The 18435-nt window shown below is 35.7% G+C and overlaps 1 protein-coding gene across 5 annotated transcripts in view; it reads left to right on the top strand.

Annotated features, from left to right (window-relative positions):
* The window catches only part of RIT2 (Ras like without CAAX 2), a 207765-nt gene that overhangs the window by 129690 nt on the left and 59640 nt on the right, over positions 1-18435 (top strand). The gene's annotated exons all lie outside the window — the stretch shown is intronic.

An 18435-nucleotide genomic window follows, 5' to 3' on the forward strand; every position in this document is an offset into this window, starting at 1 on the left:
ATGATCCTAATTGTTCCTGAGGGAGCTGGGGCTGTTTAGCCTGGAGAAAAGGAAACTCAGAGGTGACCTTATCACTCTCTACAACTCCCTGAAAGGTGATTCTGGTCAGGTAGGGTGGTCTCTTTCTCCAGGCAACAACTGAGAGAACCAGAGGACACTGTCTTAAGCTGCACTGATGGAAATATAAGTTGTACATCAGGAAAAAATTCTTCACTTAAAGAGAAATGGGCAATTGAATCATCTGCCCAGGGAGATGGTGGAGTCACCATCACTGGATGTGTTTTCCAAAGCCTGGAATGTGACACTTGGTGCCATAGTTTAGTTGATAAGGTGGTGATATGTCATAGGTTGGACATGATTTCAAAAGGTCTTTTCCAACCTAGTTCATTCTGTGATTCTGTGACAATTTTAGATGCAAGAAAGCTAATCAAAGACTAGCATTTTATAGACTTCTATGTTAAAGTGAATTTTTGTGACTACACATACAAAGGATACTTACATTTCAGGGCACACAGATCTTTAAAAGATAACTAACGCTGCCTGAATTTCCCCAAACTAACTTTTTTCTTTATATGAAACAAACAAAAAAAAAACCTCATCTGGATTGCCTTTTATCAAATTCTTTGCTATGAATTCATTTGCACACTCCACAGAAAATGGTTTCTAGTTGTCTTCTCTAGGCAGTTCAAAACAGTATTATTGGTTGCTTAAAGAGTGACTAAGCAGGTGGGACATGTTTATGAGAACATTGAATTATTCTCTGTGAATTAGGATCATTGTAAAAGATATATGATTTACACATAGAAAAAAATTAAGCACATCATTTTATCAGTAAGCATATTTTGACTTAAAGTGCCACAAGTGATACAAACAAACAAAAAAAATTGCAGAAAATCTATTGAAATACATTAGTCTCTTGCGTCTTTGCTAAGTATAAAACAGGTTTCATAAAGCATTTTGTTTGTTTCAGGCTGTCCAGGCATCAGAACAACTAGCTGTAGTGCTTTGTCTTTGGAAGGTTGGAATTCCCCTGGCTGTTGCTCACACTGACCTTTACATTGTCTCATTGTCCCCACTTGACATGGGTCAGACAAACAAAAGCTGCTTTCCTCCTATCAGTCAAACTGAGTCCTTTCTAATTTGTCCTTTAAGGCCATGCCATGCCTTTTGTGAATCTTTTGGACATGACAAATCATATGAGAATGTGTTTCTTGAGGAAGGGCAAAATGTCGTATTCTTTTTTATAAAAACTGTGAAAATCCCTTCAAGCATTTACTCCTGCTACTATGTACAAAATAAAATAAAAAAAAAAATCAAGGTGTATTAGAGATTCACACAGCTCCCTAGGATAACTAGGTTATCCTAGTCTTAAGATTAACCTCTTCCTTTTGAGTTGCCTGTCTTAAGAAAATGTTTCCATGAAACCCTGATCCCCTGGGAGGGTAGCTGTAGAGTCAGACATGGACAGACAATTTTAGCTGGTAAAAACCAACCCGACTCCTCTTTGAAGAGCACATTAACTTGAAATTTTGCCCACAGCTACACGTTTTCTGGACCAGCGCTGATGTTAGGCTTGCTGTTGCAAAGAAAGAACAGAATTAGTGCATTACTTCTTTCATTAGCTACTGAATATGCCTTGTTTGCTGTTATGTAACAGCCTCCTGTGAAAACTAAATATGCCTATGGAATATTTTTCAGAAAATAAAATTATTTCTGGTGCTAAATACATGGGCCAGAAGTAACACATTTTTCAGTGTGGCATGGTAAAATCAGGCTTCTTAATTCTGTCCAAGAGTCAGGTGCTTTTATTTGCATTTAGTTTCAGGACTTGATGAGCTCTAGTTACAGTGATTAACCCTTGAAAGAAAAAAAAAGGAAAGCAGAAATTTTAGAAATGTAGACTACAAAATGTAGAAAGGGAACATAAAGTAATTAACATATTAAGAAAATTACTTAAGAAATGGAAATATCTTCTACAAAATAAAACAAATTTTAATACTCTGACAATACCCTCCAGTTATTTTGAGTTATTTTGCTTATCTATAATGCCAGCTGATTTCCTGGCTGCAGAAATTTTTGAAAGGAGCTGAGTATGAGCCAATGTGGCTGAGGTCTGCAGATAGCACCTTCTCTTAGGATTAGGGCAGAGCTACAAAGTAAAATTTGTCTCGACTCACTAAGTGGTTTTGAAAAAAAATCAGATGGCCTGTTCTTTGGGCCCTTGAAAATGGATTTTCACTGCATTATTTTACAGCATCTTAAATTATCTTGCAGTTCTGCCTTACCAGGAAAGTAATATTAAAGCACCCAAGTTGGAATACATGCTGCTATTTTTAAGAAGGTTAAAAATAAGTTTCTAAGAAATCTTTTGTTTGAAGATCCTTTCTGCAATCAATAAAGGCAAACACTTTTAGAGAATATCCCAATCATTCTAAAATTATAGATTCCAAAAGGAGCAACAGGTAGTTCATTTGGCCCTGTTGTAGCTAGCTCTTCTCCTAAGTGTAATAGGAATCTAGAAAAGGAGTCAAGAATTGGTTCTGAATTTCCAGGTGGACAGACTTAAAAGACATAATTCAATTTTCAAGGTATCCTTAAAGTATGCACACCTATGACCCTGAACTTTTCAGACAGTCTTTCATACAGCCTCTTGCTGCAGATATGAAATGGACCTTTGTTCCTTTTTGGGACTTTCTATCAGATTATCCTGGTCACACAACCAAAGGAATAGGTTTTATTTAGTAAATATATCAATACAGACTTAACTATAAGTTTCATATTGTTAAGTACTAAAGAGTGTGAAAAATCCTGCTTGGCCAGAACTCAAGAAATGCCATTGATTTACAAGCACTTTTGAAAAAACCAATCATTAAGTTATAGAATAGTTTGGGTTGGAAGAGAGCTTAACAACCACCTTATTCCCACCCCTGCCATAGGTAGGGATCCTTCACCTATCCCACATTTCTCCAAACCCTGTACAGCCTGGCCTTGAGCACTCTCAGGGATGAGGCAGCCACAGCTGTTTTGGGCAACCTGTGCCAGGGCATCAGCACCCTCAGAAAGGATAATTTCTTGCTTATCATATACACCTATTCCCTCTGAGTTTCAAACCACTATACCTTACCCAAAATTAAGCATCAGACACTATTTTGGGCTCATTCAACTGTTGATCTGAAAGGTATGAGAGCATCTCGCCTGGTCTCTCCCTTGGTGAGAGGAATAAGGTCTATTCCATAAGTATATTCCGTATACTGATGGAATAAGGTCACCTAGAGGACTTTCACCTCATCAGCTCATTCAGCAATATTAAGTGAACTTTGTTTTATGTTCAGACAGTTTAGCAATGATGCCTTTTATATGACTAATTTATGTCAAACATGTCAAGATTGTTTTTTCAGAAGTACTATAACCAATATGGTATCAGTTATCAGCCATTCAATACACAGCTTCATGCCTAAACAAGCAAAACATCAAAAATATATATTTTCTACTTAGAAAATATGTTAGAACTAAAAATATGGCAGAATTTCAACATGCAAAGTAGATTTTCTTGACATCTTACTGTAATTTTCTGTCTTTGAGAATCCTTTAAATTTTTGTTTTAGAGTGCAATAACCTATTTCTTTTTTTTTTTTTTTTGTCCTATTCAGATAGGAAGAAGACAAAACCAAGTGAGAATTTTTAATGCATCAGGAAAATAACGTGTTCAGGCTTATAGGATAGCTGTCATATGGCATTGACAATGTTGTTGTCATTTCCATGGAGTACAGTGTTTTATCCAAATAAAAAGTTATGACTGAGATGTAATTGTGGGCTGTGGCCATGTTTTTTGGCCATGGGTAATATCTGTAAGAATGTCAAAGTAATCTAAATGCTTCAGCACTTCTAAGAAATTTTCATCCAGCAAGATTGACTCCCAGATAAAAGAGTTTTTCAAAGAATACTAGGTATTTATTTCTATGACTAGAAATTTATAAACAAGCTTGAAGTTTGGTTTTTCTTTTAAATAAATGTTCATGTTAGATTCTTAATCCATATTGAGACACTTGTCTACCATGCAAGGATCATTTCTGTAACACCCTTGGAACACAAATAGGAGAAAAAAAATAGGAAATGTATTCCATTTTAGCTCTTTTGATGCCTTCATAGAACACTGTAGGAGCTGACTGTCAGTGCAGTCCTACATACCAAAACATGCAATAAAACCATTTTGTTGAAACAAGACCTGTGTAATATCAGGTCAGTTTGGAGTGCACTGCCTTGGAGACAACCCTGGTGTTTGAAGTACCACAGCATTCTCCAAGAGCATCTGCTTTCCTGTCTGCCTCTGTACTAAACACAGTTCAGGTAACTCTGGCTTCAAATTATACCTTTCATTCGTATCCCTTTTAGACACTGTATTCAAGAAATATAATATTAAAAAAAGATACCTTACTTCAAAATTTATTAAAAAGTTTCTCTTCAGTGTGGCTTTGGCTGTTACAGTATTGAAGAGAAGCCTTGAATGTAGATGATGTATTTACTGATGTCATAACTCCTTGAGACTGGAAATATTTCAGATATAAGAGGATTAAAATAGGACAGATTTCACCACGTGTTTGTGAGTCATGAAAGGTGTTATTAATCCTATTTATCTACCTTAGAGTCAGTCTCTAAATTAGGAACTCAGTATGCTAAAACTGGCAACTTTTATTCTTAAAGTATAAAGTAAAAGGAATTCTTTTGGAGTAAATTTGAAATTCCCTTTGAAGTAATTTCCATATAATCTAAAGTTTTTTGCATTAATTTGTAATAGAAGCAAGAGTCCACAAAAATAATAGTAATTTTAAAATGTTCACATATTTTTTCATTCATTCTTAGGAAGTTTTCTCCATAGCTAATGAAAGGTCAGATCTGTTTGCTTTATTACTTTGTTTTTGGTTTTGTTTTTGGTTTTGTTTTTGGTTTTTTTTTTTTTTTCCTGAAATTATATAAATGTAGCCAAACTGTTGAAAAAACATTGCTTTTTAAATTCTGAAAATTATTTTACAGTAGGAGAAAGAGAGACTAGTCCTGGAAATTTTTGTCTCAATTATTTATTTATCTTAAAAGATTTGTATTTGTTCTATATATTTTTGGGGAGAATTCAAATGAAGCAAAGAGGTATTTGAAACTAGTATCTATAGACTGAATATTTGACCTATAAACATATTAAGAGAAAATACAGCAAACCCCAAAACCCAGACATAGTATTTTACAGGTCCTATAGCTTCAGTTCTAAAGATTTCAGTCTAGCTCTTTCAGGAAGACCATTTGAAGAAAATGTAAACTGAGAAATATGTTATGATCCTTTAAGCCCAAATTTGTTATGACCCTTAAGCCCAAAGTTTGATTAGAAATATAATTATCTCCCATTATCTCCCTGTACTTGGGAAAAATACCCAGGGAAAAGGAAAATGGGGTGAAAAGAGCCTGTGAGAAACACTTAAAATCTTTAGAAGTTAAAAAAAAAAAAAAAAAAATTAAGTTTTAAGTTGGGCATAACATTTGATAGTAAATGAAGTGCTAATTTTTAGTTTAGTTAGAGGAGACTGATAAGGCTACATTTCCCATCATGACATTCACTAAGAATATAAATTTCTTTTCAATCTCTATTACATAAAGCAAGTAGAGCTTGATTATTCCTTTCCCAGAGAGAAAAACGGCTCATATGAGGAACAGGCTGGAAATAGATTTCAAACAAACCTCTATCTCCACTACTCAGTGTAAAGAACTTGATTTACTCAATGTGTATGCAGGATGGGTAAAACAATTTAATATTTCTGTAGATGACCAGCAAATTACAACCCCTTAAAGCAAGGAATAAACAGAAAATAGGTTATGATTTAGATCTGTAATGAGCTTCCACAGGCTACTGCTGTCTAAATTCTACTCATACATCAACCTTTGCTCTCGGCTTTACGTGAAGTCATAAAAAGAAGATACTAAAAGCTGAATTCATAGAGAGAAATCCCAACCCCACTGAAATCAGTGAAAAGAGTCCCACTGTCTTAAATTGAACCCATCTTCCAAACCTGGTATTTGCACAGTGTGATGAGAAGTTCCTGGGCTTAAAGTAGCACAGTCAGCCTGCTGAAACAATGGTGTACCTTATTAATAAAAATTATTACCCTGTGGCTATCTGATGCACTTCAAGATTTTTGTTTGTTTGTTTGGGGTTTTTTGTTTTGTTTTTGGCTTTTTTTTTTGTTTTGTTTTTTTTTTCTTATGTAGTTTTCTGGCTTATTAAAAATTAAAAAATATTAAGAGCAGTCATAGGATGAGGTCAGGCTCAGAAAGTAATTTAATATGAATATCATATTAAAATCCCACTGCTTCAAATGAATTTTTTCATTAATAAGCCTGCTGAGATATAAAATTATCTGACTTATAAGTATGCATTAGTGGATCTGTAATGTCAGTTATTATCTCCCTGTTTAATACTTTGATTGTTATATAATTTTATGCAGCTTCTAGAATATGTTCAAAAGGAAGAGAAATAGGATTTTTTCTAGGTACTATGACAATTAGGTTGCCAGACAACTCTGAGTTAAATTTTCTGTGATTACATAGTCCAAAATAAGATACCATAGTGTTAGTAATTGCCATTGTAAACAGTCTCATTGTTTAATTGAAATCCAGGAACTGGGTACTTCAGAAATAATTTACAGTTCAGTAATATTGTTTCAGCAATATTTTTATTCATTGTAGTACATACTCTAGTAATAAATAAACTGAAAACTGTATATTGTCCATAAAAGAGCACAAAGATATTAATTTTACAGGTTGTACATTAGGTAAAAATCTTTTGTGGGTAAGAACAATATCTTGACTGGACTCTGAGTAGTGAAAAAAAACCACTGACAACTTTTTTTTTAAGTGATGAATTGCAGGATTAATAATTGCTGAAGTTATAGGCCTCTTTATACAGCATGAAAGTCAGGAACCTGTCTATGACTGCTAGAGATCTTTTCACACTGAGAACAAGCAGACAAAAAGCTTTGCTGTGCTAGTTAATTCATAATTTTAAAAAATTTGGCAACTGACTTTATTGGAGCTCTGAATTTATCCTATTCTTGACACAATGCCTTATTTTAGATTTCATTTCCTTTGGTGAAAGTTTTCTCATTTAGTACCTGTCCTGTTTTTCTTTAAAATATAGTGCAATGGGAATGCAGACTTTGCACAGAAAACTGATTAACACCTGGTGGGTTTCTATGTGCAAATGTATTAGAAAAGTAGAATGTGATCCTTCAAACCATGACAATTCTTTGCAGAAAACTTATTTTGTCCCATACCAACACCACTGGGGTTTCCACATCCAGGTCTAGATAAATAAGACAAAGGTTTCTTTATCCTACAGTGTGTAATGTCTTGGGACATTCCCTGCAGAGAAACACCCCAAAAGATAATTTTTAAAAGTCTTTCCCCTCCACACACACACAAAGAAGTGCAGTTACCTTTAAGTAAAAATTTTAATTTTGAAGAGAAAGCAAAACAAAGAGCAAAAACCGAGGGAATACCAAGACAAGTCTTAGGGCCTTTTTCAGGAAGAAAAGTATAGAGCTACTGCAGTTAGTAAAATAAACTGTGGAGCTAGCAGGGACTCTCATTTAGCTGAGAAACCAGCATCTGGCAACTGATATAAAAAGCCTAGCTCACACTTTACCTTGCGTCAGTTGCTTTTTTGGGTAAGCACATAATATTAGCACAGTTAGGAGAACATAAATCTCAATGTTAAATGTTATAAACCTCCCTTACTCCCTGTGAATTTTTGGAGTTGAGCTATGTAGAAGATTTTCTGTAGCTGTTAAGGCCAAGAACAATATCCAACTTTGCTCATCATTCAGGCCCCATTTCAAATCACAGAGCCATTAGAGACAGAGTACATGAGTTTGGGGTTCAGGTTCAATATCAGACATCTAGTTGGAAATGTTCTGCCCATGTACAGTTCATTTTACATCTTCCATAATAAAACTAGTCAAAAAATCTCTTCCAGTTACCCCCTCTGCTCATTTCATAGGTATGGCTAGAGCTCTTCTCATTCTTTTTATATCACACCCATTTCATATTAATGTTATGCTGGAGAAACACTGGAGGAATTTTTATATTCTTGCACAGAACACCATTACTCTCTCTCTGCAGTGGGCCTGGGCTGACACATCTGAACTCTCAAGTCTCGGAGCTGTGCCATGAAAAAAAGCCAAGGAGTGGTGGTGAACGGAATTAAATTAGTGGCCATTTACAGTGGTGTTACTCAAGATTCAGTATTGGAGGTGGTCCTGTTTAATATCTTTGCTTATGATCTGGACAAGGTCATTGAGTACACCCTTAGTCAGTTTGCACATGACACCAAGCTGGGTGGGAGTGTGGATCTGCTGGAGGGCAGGAAGGCCCTGCAGAGGGGTCTGCACAGGCTGGATCCATGGGTTGAGGCAAATGGTGTGAGGGACACCAAGGCCAAATGCTGGGTCCTGCCTTTGGGTCTCACCAGCCCCTGCAGCTCCCAGCTGGAGCAGAGGGGCTGGAAAGGGAAAGGACCCTTTGGGAAAGGCCCTGGGGGTGCCGGTGCCAGCAGCTGGACACGAGCCCAGGGTGCCCGGGGGGCAAGAGGCCAATGGCCCCTGGGCTGCCCCAGCCAGGGTGTGACACAGCCCCAGGGCAGTGCCCGTCCCTGTGCTGGCACTGCTGGGGCACCTCCAGTGCTGGGGACAGCTCTGGGCCTCAGGCCAAGGGAGACACGGAGGGGCTGGAGCGTGTCCAGGGCAGGGAACGGAGCTGGGGAAGGGGCTGGAGCCCCAGGAGGGGCTGAGGGAGCTGGAAAGGGGCTCAGCCTGGAGAAAAGGAGGCTCAGGGGGACCTTGTGGCTCTGCACATCCCCCTGCCAGGAGGGGACAGCTGGGGGAGTCGGGCTCTGCTCCCAGGGAACAGGGACAGGAGGAGGTGCAGAACGATGAGGAGAGAAAGTTTGAGGTCACATCAAAGGAGGCTTAGACTGGATCTTAGGGAACATTTCTCCACTGAAAGGACTGTCAGTCATTGGAAAAGGCTGTCCAGAGCTGTTGTGGAGTCACCATCCCTGGGGAGGTTTGAAAGATGTGCAGATGTGACACTTGGGAACAGGTGTTGGTAGTGTACCTGACAGTGATGAATTCAATGAACTTAGAGGTCTTTTTCAGTCATAAGGAATCAATTATTCTACGATTTTGATAAAGAACTAAAATTCTATCTTCTTTTTTGTCTTACTTCATCACAGTCTACCAAAATTATTTTAATCATCTTTGGTGGGTTTATTGTAACAATGAACCTCACAGCTGAAGAAATTATTTGGATTTGAATTAAAAACAAACAATCAAACAAACAAACAAACCTCTAAAACTATAGCACTTTCATTCTCACATATAACAGTTTTCAAGGTTTTAATAATTTTTGGTTTCGTAGGACTGGATCATTAGTAACACTTCTAGAAAATTTACAGGATAGTTGCTCTCCTCTAGGTTTTCAATGCAGCCAGAGTTGTGTCATTTGGAAAAAGCATTTATACTTCTCAACTGAGGATTAAAAATCACTCCTAGGAAAATCAGAAGCAATATTAAATGGGTACTGATATTGCAATTGGACAACAGGCTCCTGTTAATCTTCTCTAAAAAGCAGATGAAACATAATTCCTCACATAAAGCTAATTCTGTGGTTTCCTGTTTCCTGTGGGCTGTAGTAGCAGATGGTATCAGCAGCATCCCTTCAGCTTTGGCTAAGACTCAGCTTTTCATTTCAATTTGTCTCTTTTTAATTTCAACCATGGGCACTATATACATTAGCTGCTTGAGTTAGTAAAATAATTATTGCAAAACACCATTTGTGCTGAAATTTAACATCTACCTACTGAACAAGAGCTTGCAGATAACATTTTTTGATTTCTTGTCAGCAAGATTTAGAGAGTCCAAATGACCTTTTTTCATATGGCATGAAGGCAGATCCATGGATAGGTCTTGGAGTGTCATAGGGCATTCTTCCCTTTTAATGTTTTAGATCTCTTTTGCCGTGTGACTTTTCCAGTGTCTTTACATATCAGTTATGGGCTCAGCTGGCAGTACAAAGAACCTCAGATCCTCAGCACAGCCTGGAACTGCCTTAGAACAGTTTGGAGCTGGTGCTACATCTCCTCACTTGTAGAGATGGTTCTCCAAAAGGTAGAAAACTCCATCCAACATCCTTGTCAAGTATGGTTAACAAAATTTTAGAAGGTAAAAATTTAGTAATTCAGTTGAGAAAGTGCTACTGGATCTGGATAATGAGGGTGAAAGAGCAGATAGATGGGCAGAATTAAGATGTAATGGAAAATATGGTATATAATTATATAAAAAAGTGGGCATATGAGAAATTAGCATTTTTTAATTTTTTACATAAAGATGTGCATTATAAAATTCTTCATATTACATTCCTAAAATGAAACGTAAAAGATGAGACTGTGGAAAAAGGGAATATAACCTTAGTGGAATACCAGAATATGAGCCATAGGATAAGGATTAAACTTTGTATCTTTTAATTAATTTTATTGATCTCATGTTGACATCTTTAAGTTTGTTCTTCATTAACTGCATCCACTCAATTTTTGTTTTTACTGATGTGATTATAATACATGATAGTTATTTTTTAATTCATTTTTACCTACAAATAATGACTGTTAACAAGTAACAAAGTCTCTTATTTAAATAACAGAGACCTGTTTGCTGCAGAGGAAAAAAGTTCATTTTAAATAAAAAAGAAAGTTCAAATTTCTCTAATTTTTATTACCTTTTTACCAGGACAGAAACAGTTTATTAGTAAAATTTTGCCTATAGTCTTTTGATAAACTAACACCACACAAAAGTTTTACCATGAGATTATGAAGAACATTTATTACCTCAGTCATTTTAAATGTCATCAAAATTCCAGTGAGATTAAAATAACAGCATTTTCCTTCTTGATGTAACGGCATTAATTTAGTTATGTACAACTGTCTTTGTAAACATTTCCTAGGGTACCCCTTAGTACCTTTTATACAGTAGAAGATTTATGGCTGGGAAAAAATAATCCTACAACTTACTTTTACTGATTTTAAACCTCTTTGAAATGTAACTCTGCCCTTGATGACATTCATCAAATATTTACCAAATGTGTCCTTCCACATCATCTTAGTATGTAAGTGATGAAACATTAAAAGGCTGTCAACAATGCTATATTTATAAGTTTGACTGCAAAATCATTACATTGCCTATAAATGCTGCCATGATGCATTAAACCTGTGAAGAGAATGTCCCTCTGTTATTTCCTGGGCAGATGTTGTGGATTTTTGAGTTAAAAATTTCATTTCACATGTGCCAGGTGTCCTCTTCACACCTTAGAAGTATTGGGGTGGTGCTGGGGAATGCTGTATAGGAGGAACATTGGCACTGTGTGATTACTGATGCCTTTAATTACTTTAATGATGAGAGGCAAACAAAATTATACCCTTTAATTAATTAAATAGAATCAATTTATAGATATATAAAATAAAATATCACAATACTTAACATCCCCTTTACTATTAAGGAATATAAAAAATGTGCCTTAACATCTATCAGCATGTATCTGCTTTGTTGGATCAGAACTATATTTGTTAAATATGAATCTGTTAAGAGGATAAGGAGAGAGAGAAATTTAGGTCAGCAGGAGGAGAGGTGATGTGCAGTGATCAGCTGAGACAACGGATGATCACTTAAAGCAGGCAGATAGATAAGAGTAAAAGGAGTTAATAAGTGAGAGGATGAAACCAAGAAAAATAAGGATTAAGCAGCATGAATAAAGTTCCTAGAGCCAAAGTCTATTAGTGTATAAAATTATCTGCTGTAGAAAATGATAGATATCCTATTTTTTGACTCACTGCACACTAGATGGGATAAGTTATTCATAAACAGATAATAGTAAGGGAAGAAAAAGCTCTATTATTAAAAGCAGAAAGGCAACAAAATACCCTTAACAAGACTTTCCAATTTTGCAATTTCCTTGGGACTACTTACCTGACTTAGTGACAGATACTGCAGAGCAATCTGTCTGTCTGAGATTTTTAATAGGTTGTTTTAAAAAGCCTTTCTTGTGATTTGTGTTTCTGATACGAACAGCAATTACCCAGCCAAGTAATGAGACTCTAATGAACGTGTCTATCCTAGATTACTTTGGAAGTTCATCAGAGAAGCTAATAGCATTGTAAAACTAAAATCTCCCTTTTTTATTCCTCCTGTCAAGACACATCTGATTGTTCTTCTAAGTGCCTTTATATAAAAGCAATGGAAAGAAAAATAAATACCTATAGGTCTGTGCACATGTGTGTGATAAAAACATGTGGTTTTTTTATCTACAGTATGATATAGAACAAAGAAAAACTGTTTATGTATGTTCTGATCTACAGGTGTACATCAATGTATTTATTTTCACTGTAGGTTTCATGTCAAAGTGTACCTTTCTTGTGTACAGAAGGAGGTATTCCTAATATTTTGGAAAAGTTAGTTATTTAGTATTTCTAAGAAAATAAATTGAAGATTAAAAATTAGAGGATGGGAACAAGATTTTGAACTATAGTTCAAAGCAATGTCATAAAGGATGGCACTGTACATTGAAGAAGGGAAAATTGTGGTGATGGTTTAAATCTGCTTGAACACATAGAACCTTCTAAAACTAATTATACTGTTTAGTTCCCCGTTAAATAAACATATGATCAGAAGAATCCCTCCATGACAATAATTCCTGAAGGATGTGACTCAAAAATATTAATGGCAGTAAGTCTTAATTGAAACTATGAGAAAAGTTTGTTTTAAAGGGTAATTAATGTAGGTAGCAACCTCATGACTTCAGATGTTCAAAGTTGACCTTGATTGCTGCAACAAAATAATACTCAGAATTGTTTTACTGGAATTAGGTTTAAAAGCAATTTCAATTTTTAGACATTTTGATAGGGTGATGTGGTTTGCTTTGTTTGCATTATTTTCTTCAGCTGATTTTATTTAATGATTTTTTTTTGTTTTGGTGGATATTTGCTTCTCGCAGAGTGTCCTTAAAGAAGGAGGAGAAAGCACAACAGAGAGTGTTAGATCACTACTTGGAAATAATTATTTTTAAATAATCATATCTAAATGTTTCCCAAACAGATTTTCTTTACAGATTTTCTGTATAGGAAATTAATAGCAATGTGGTGAATTCCAGGTGAATGCTTTTCCAGTTCAGAAATTCAAATTCCAGTTTCAGGCTATAAAAGCTTTTAAGGTGTTGATTTTAAATTGGTGTTCTTTTAACGTCAAAGAGGAAAAATAAATGTTCAAAGAGTAAGAAGTTTTATATTCCAATAGTCAATAGAAGGGCAGAAAAAACAGGTACTGTTAATTTTTTGGTGATTTTCTTGACATTCCTAAAATAAAAATCACTAATAATTTATGTCAAGCAAGATTCAGTGAAAAATTATTAGTTCAGACCTGCCATTTTGACTAAGAAGATATATCAATAGTAGCAGCAAAAACGTTTTTTGTCCCAGAGAGAGACCTGGAATGCAGATTCCTAGCCCAAGAACCTCAGAACTTTTCCTCTTGGAACTCAATTTTTTCCTGCAGGTTAGAAATTACACTCCTCAAATTTGAAGCATGCAATTGGTGGGCTAAACAATCCAGGAACAAACCTTGCCTTGCAAATTGATGGCTGCAGATTGCTCATGTACAATGACAAATGGTGACTCTGCTTGGTATGTGTTTGCAAGCAGAGAAGCAATAGATCTTTGGAAATGTCAGTGCCTTGTGTACAGTTGCTTCATTGTTTTCTTCATCTCACTTTCTGTTTGACTCCTTGGGACATCATTTAGTGTAAATTCCCAAGGGAAAAGACATTGTTTGGTGTTTATTCTGGCCAGCACTGGGTGGAAAACTTGGGCAAATTGTGCAGCTGAACATTGCTGCTAACTCTTTCTCAATAATGATGGTGAGAAAGTTATGAAACAAACACACTTTAATTTCAGAGACATTTTTGATATGCTCCTATCCTATTCAGACTGAGGTCCCTAGGATTTTCTCTGGGACTTTTGCACATCTGTTGCTGAAAAGCAAATTGTCTTCTATAACTTCTGCATTTGTGTGACTGCTGTGTTTAAGTCACTGTTCATACCTGAGCCACTGTTTTCTTTAATGCAGTCAAATTAAACTGGATCTGCCAAAGCCATACATCCCTGTAGTCCCTGTAGAAACGAACCGAAATGCATAACACTTGCTAGTGCAGTAAATTAACAAAATTAATGGGAGATTTCCTCTTACCTTGTGAAACCAAAAATCCATCTCTTTGTTCACACTAGATTAGTTTTACTCATTACAAGTGGCCCATCCCTAATTTTACATTCTTCAAAGATAATGAATAATTCCAGACTGTAAATTTGTGGTACAGCACTTCAGCAGGATGCTCTCTGGGATTTTGATTTCAAATACCTTAAGACTTGAAAAGTTGTTTTCATCAAATATATTCTGCTCCCTGGTTCTGCACATATTTATCCTGTGTCTTCAGATTCATGACATATTTACTTTTTAAAGACATCTCCATATAAATAAAACACATGATGATTTATTTATAAAACACATGATCACATTTATTTATAAAACACATGATCACATGATCATCCTGTGCTATGGTGATTCCAATAAAAACTTCATAGCATGGGAAGCTTGAATCTTGTTGCCACTGTGGAAAAACAATTTGGCTTTTCTGTGTCCAGATACAATTGGAGCACATTGTTTGCAGCTGGAATAAAATATAAAATACAGAGCTTTTTCTTTTGCTGCAAGTTATCCTTGCAGTGCCCTACTACTTTAGGTATATGGAATTGTTCCGAACAGTATGAAGAGGTATTATAGAACATGTTTCTTTCTGAACAGATGACTAATTTAATTAAAAGAAATTTTATTTTATTCATAGATCTCACAGTGTCACTACTTAGGGCTGGTAGGGACCTCTGAAGAGGTCAAGACCAATATCCATCTTCAAAGCAGAGTCAACTGCAGCAGGCTGCTCAGGTCTGTGTCCAGTTTTGAAAACTTCCAAGGACAGAGAATACACAACTTCTCTGGGTGATTTTTTTTCACTGTCTGGCCACCCTCACAGTGAAGCAGCATAGAATCACTAGGTTTGAAAAAGACCTGCAACATCATCAAGTCCATTTTATCCTGTCCTTAACTAGAAGTTCTTCAGATTCAGATAAATAAAAAATGTGCTCAGCTGCAGCCAAAAGTATAAGAAACTCAAATTTTCAGTGGTCAGGTCTTAAGAGGTAGCAACTTTGATAACTTTTTCCATTACTCCAGGTAATGCTGTAATTTCAATTTGATTTGGAATGATATTGCAAAGGTGACAGCATAAGAAACCTATATCTTTATGTAAAACATAATACAAAATCCTTACTGTAAAGACCAAGTGGAAATTCAATCAAGTTTAGGTTCTATATTTCTGTTTGATAATAACCATGTCAGAAAAAACTTGAAAGAGAGCAATGGTTCCAATACACGTGAACACTATGAATATATGTGTCAGAATCATAAATATGAGTAGATCAATAGGAATCTATCTTCAAAGGGACAAAACGATGCATTTGTGATATTTTATGGATGTAGAACAGCACCACAATAAAAGTTCATCCCAGAAGATCAGTAGAATAAATTTAAAACCTGTTTGATTTGGAAAAAGAAAACTCCAGTAAAACTGCAAATCACAGTTCTAGTAAACTTGTAGTCTAATATATTCTGATACAGGTCAAGATTCTTGCATATATTAACTTTTTCCATTATTTAAATAGCCCCAGTAGTGTACTTGTGTTTCTTTTTTCACAAATATTACAAGATCTATTCCTTTTTTCCTAGGGATGGATGTTGAATTAAGCTTATTAAACACTAATTATAAAAGAAAAGGGAAGAGCTGCAGTATAAAAACAAAGAAATATGCTTGGTTTTCAATATGAATTTCTGAGTAGACATAAAGAGGTTAAAAATACTTGGCGAATAAAGCCCCCTAAACTATCTTTAAATTTTTTTCTCCTTTTCTTTCCTTTCTTTTTTCCTTTCTTTTTCCTTTCTTTTTTTCTTTTCCCTTTTCCCTTTTCCCTTTTCCCTTTTCCCTTTTCCCTTCTCCCTTCCCTTCCCTTCCCTTCCCTTCCCTTCCCTTCCCTTCCCTTCCCTTCCCTTCCCTTCCCTTCCCTTCCCTTCCCTTCCCTTCCCTTCCCTTCCCTTCCCTTCCCTTCCCTTCCCTTCCCTTCCCTTCCCTGAACTTCCCTTCCCTTCCCTGAACTTCCCTTCCCTTCCCTGAACTTCCCTTCCCTTCCCTGAACTTCCCTTCCCTGAACTTCCCTTCCCTTCCCTGAACTTCCCTTCCCTGAACTTCCCTGAACTTCCCTTCCCTTCCCTGAACTTCCCTTCCCTTCCCTTCCCTGAACTTCCCTGAACTTCCCTGAACTTCCCTTCCCTGAACTTCCCTGAACTTCCCTTCCCTGAACTTCCCTTTCTTTTCCTTTGTCTTCTTTTCTCTATTTTTCTTTAATTTTTTCCCTCTTTTTCCTTTTGCCATTCCCTTCCACTTCCCTTCTGTGTTCCTCATTTACTTCATTAGATATATTTCAGGAATGTGAGCAAAAGACTCCATTTTCAGATACAATAATTTGAGAAATGCAAAGCCACTTATTTGCACCTAGATGGATAAATTTGATTTGATATTTCAGGATACAGCATTATGACATTTGTAATTTTCATGCACATTCATAAAGATAGAAATAGAGATGAACTTCAGCCTAGATTTGATAATTTCTTAGATAATTAAAATATTATATGCAATTAAGAATGAAGTCATTGTGGCTTAAAAACCTGTACAAGGGTATCCTGAGTCTTTAAAAGGGCAATTCAGGTGTAAGATGAACTGACTGTTCTGTTTTTAACAAATACGGGCAGCCAGAACTGATTATGACATTAAATTACTTAAGTCCTGAAAGTTCACGGGATCGAAACAGGTCTTTGCATCCTGTATGTATTCTGGACCAATGGTATTCTCAATATAGGGAGCCCAATTGAAATTTAATCTAAGTATTCTATATCTCAGAAGGTTTCTGTGGCTCATTCTGTGGTCAGCTCCAAAGCACAGAAAAAACCTTGCATGAATAAAGCAGAAATATGGAAGTTAAAGTGAAAAATGTTAAATTACATCTTCTGAAACACAGAGGAAAATGAAATAATGAAGCGCATTAAAATTTAAGTACTTAAATACCAGGCTGAAGATCCAGAAATTGTAATTGGTTTTTTTTTCTTCATTATCTAAGTCTGTTTCATTCAATATATTAAGTTATAGGTAATGAAACCTTCATGAACTCTTACTTTCTTACAAAGATATAGGTACATTTTTGCTGAGGTCTTTTTTTCTTCTTTCTGCTGTATTGCAATCTTAGACAATAGATAATTTTTTTTTTTTAGTTCTCTGTTATCTTGCAGAGAAGAAATCTATATAATAGCATTATACCCCAAAGTGGTCCCAAATCTGTAATAAGATTCTAATGTTGTTTTTGTGCTTTCAGGTCACAGAGCTTTTTTGTAGGGGTAAATTGTCAGAATCATCTTGTGCTTTGGGGAATTCAAGTTATCTTCAGTATGATTTGAAAATTACCACTAAACAAGGTAGAGGAAGCTAATTCTTGTACTCTGCTTGGATACTGTGGAAGCAATCAACAGATACAAATTACCACATCCAACATTTCGGCAAGCCCCAAATTGCTTTTTGTTTAGTTACTTTTCCACTGCCTTGCTTTTAGGCTTCATTTTGTCTCCCTTCCTCCCTCCTCCTGAAAGAGAGAGTGTGTGTGTGTGTGTGTATGTAAACATGTTTGAGAAATTACATAAGATTGCATATTTGAAATAAAGAGGCTGTAAGAGTTCTTAGAGTCAATTTAATATTAGGGTATAGTCAAGTGACCTATTTAAGACTAGCAATGCCTGAATGTTGACCAGATACTCCAAATCAGACCCCAAATGTGCATTTTTATTGAAGTTCTTCATGTTGCATTTGTTTAAGAATTGTACTCATTTGAATATCAATATGAATAAGTGAAATAGGTTTTTTATTATTTAGTTTACTAAAAAGTCTTGTATAATTTGATTAGACATCCGGAATAAAAGGTTCTCACTTTGGCTTCCTATATTTCTTCAAGACAAAAATAGCGACAGACACATTTAAATCCCTGTAATCTTGCATGAAGAAACTTTTTTTTCTTTATTTTTTGGGATTTTTTGTTTGTTTCTTTATTTGTTTTTTTGGTTAGGTTTTTGGGGGGATTTTTAGTTGGTTTGTTTGTTTGGTTTGTTTTGTTTTTCTTTTGTTTTTTTCTGATGTAGAGGAAAAGCC

This window comes from Lonchura striata, chromosome Z, assembly GCF_050655825.1.
Source record: "Lonchura striata isolate lonStrDom1 chromosome Z, ASM5065582v1, whole genome shotgun sequence".
Lineage (NCBI taxonomy): Eukaryota > Metazoa > Chordata > Aves > Passeriformes > Estrildidae > Lonchura > Lonchura striata.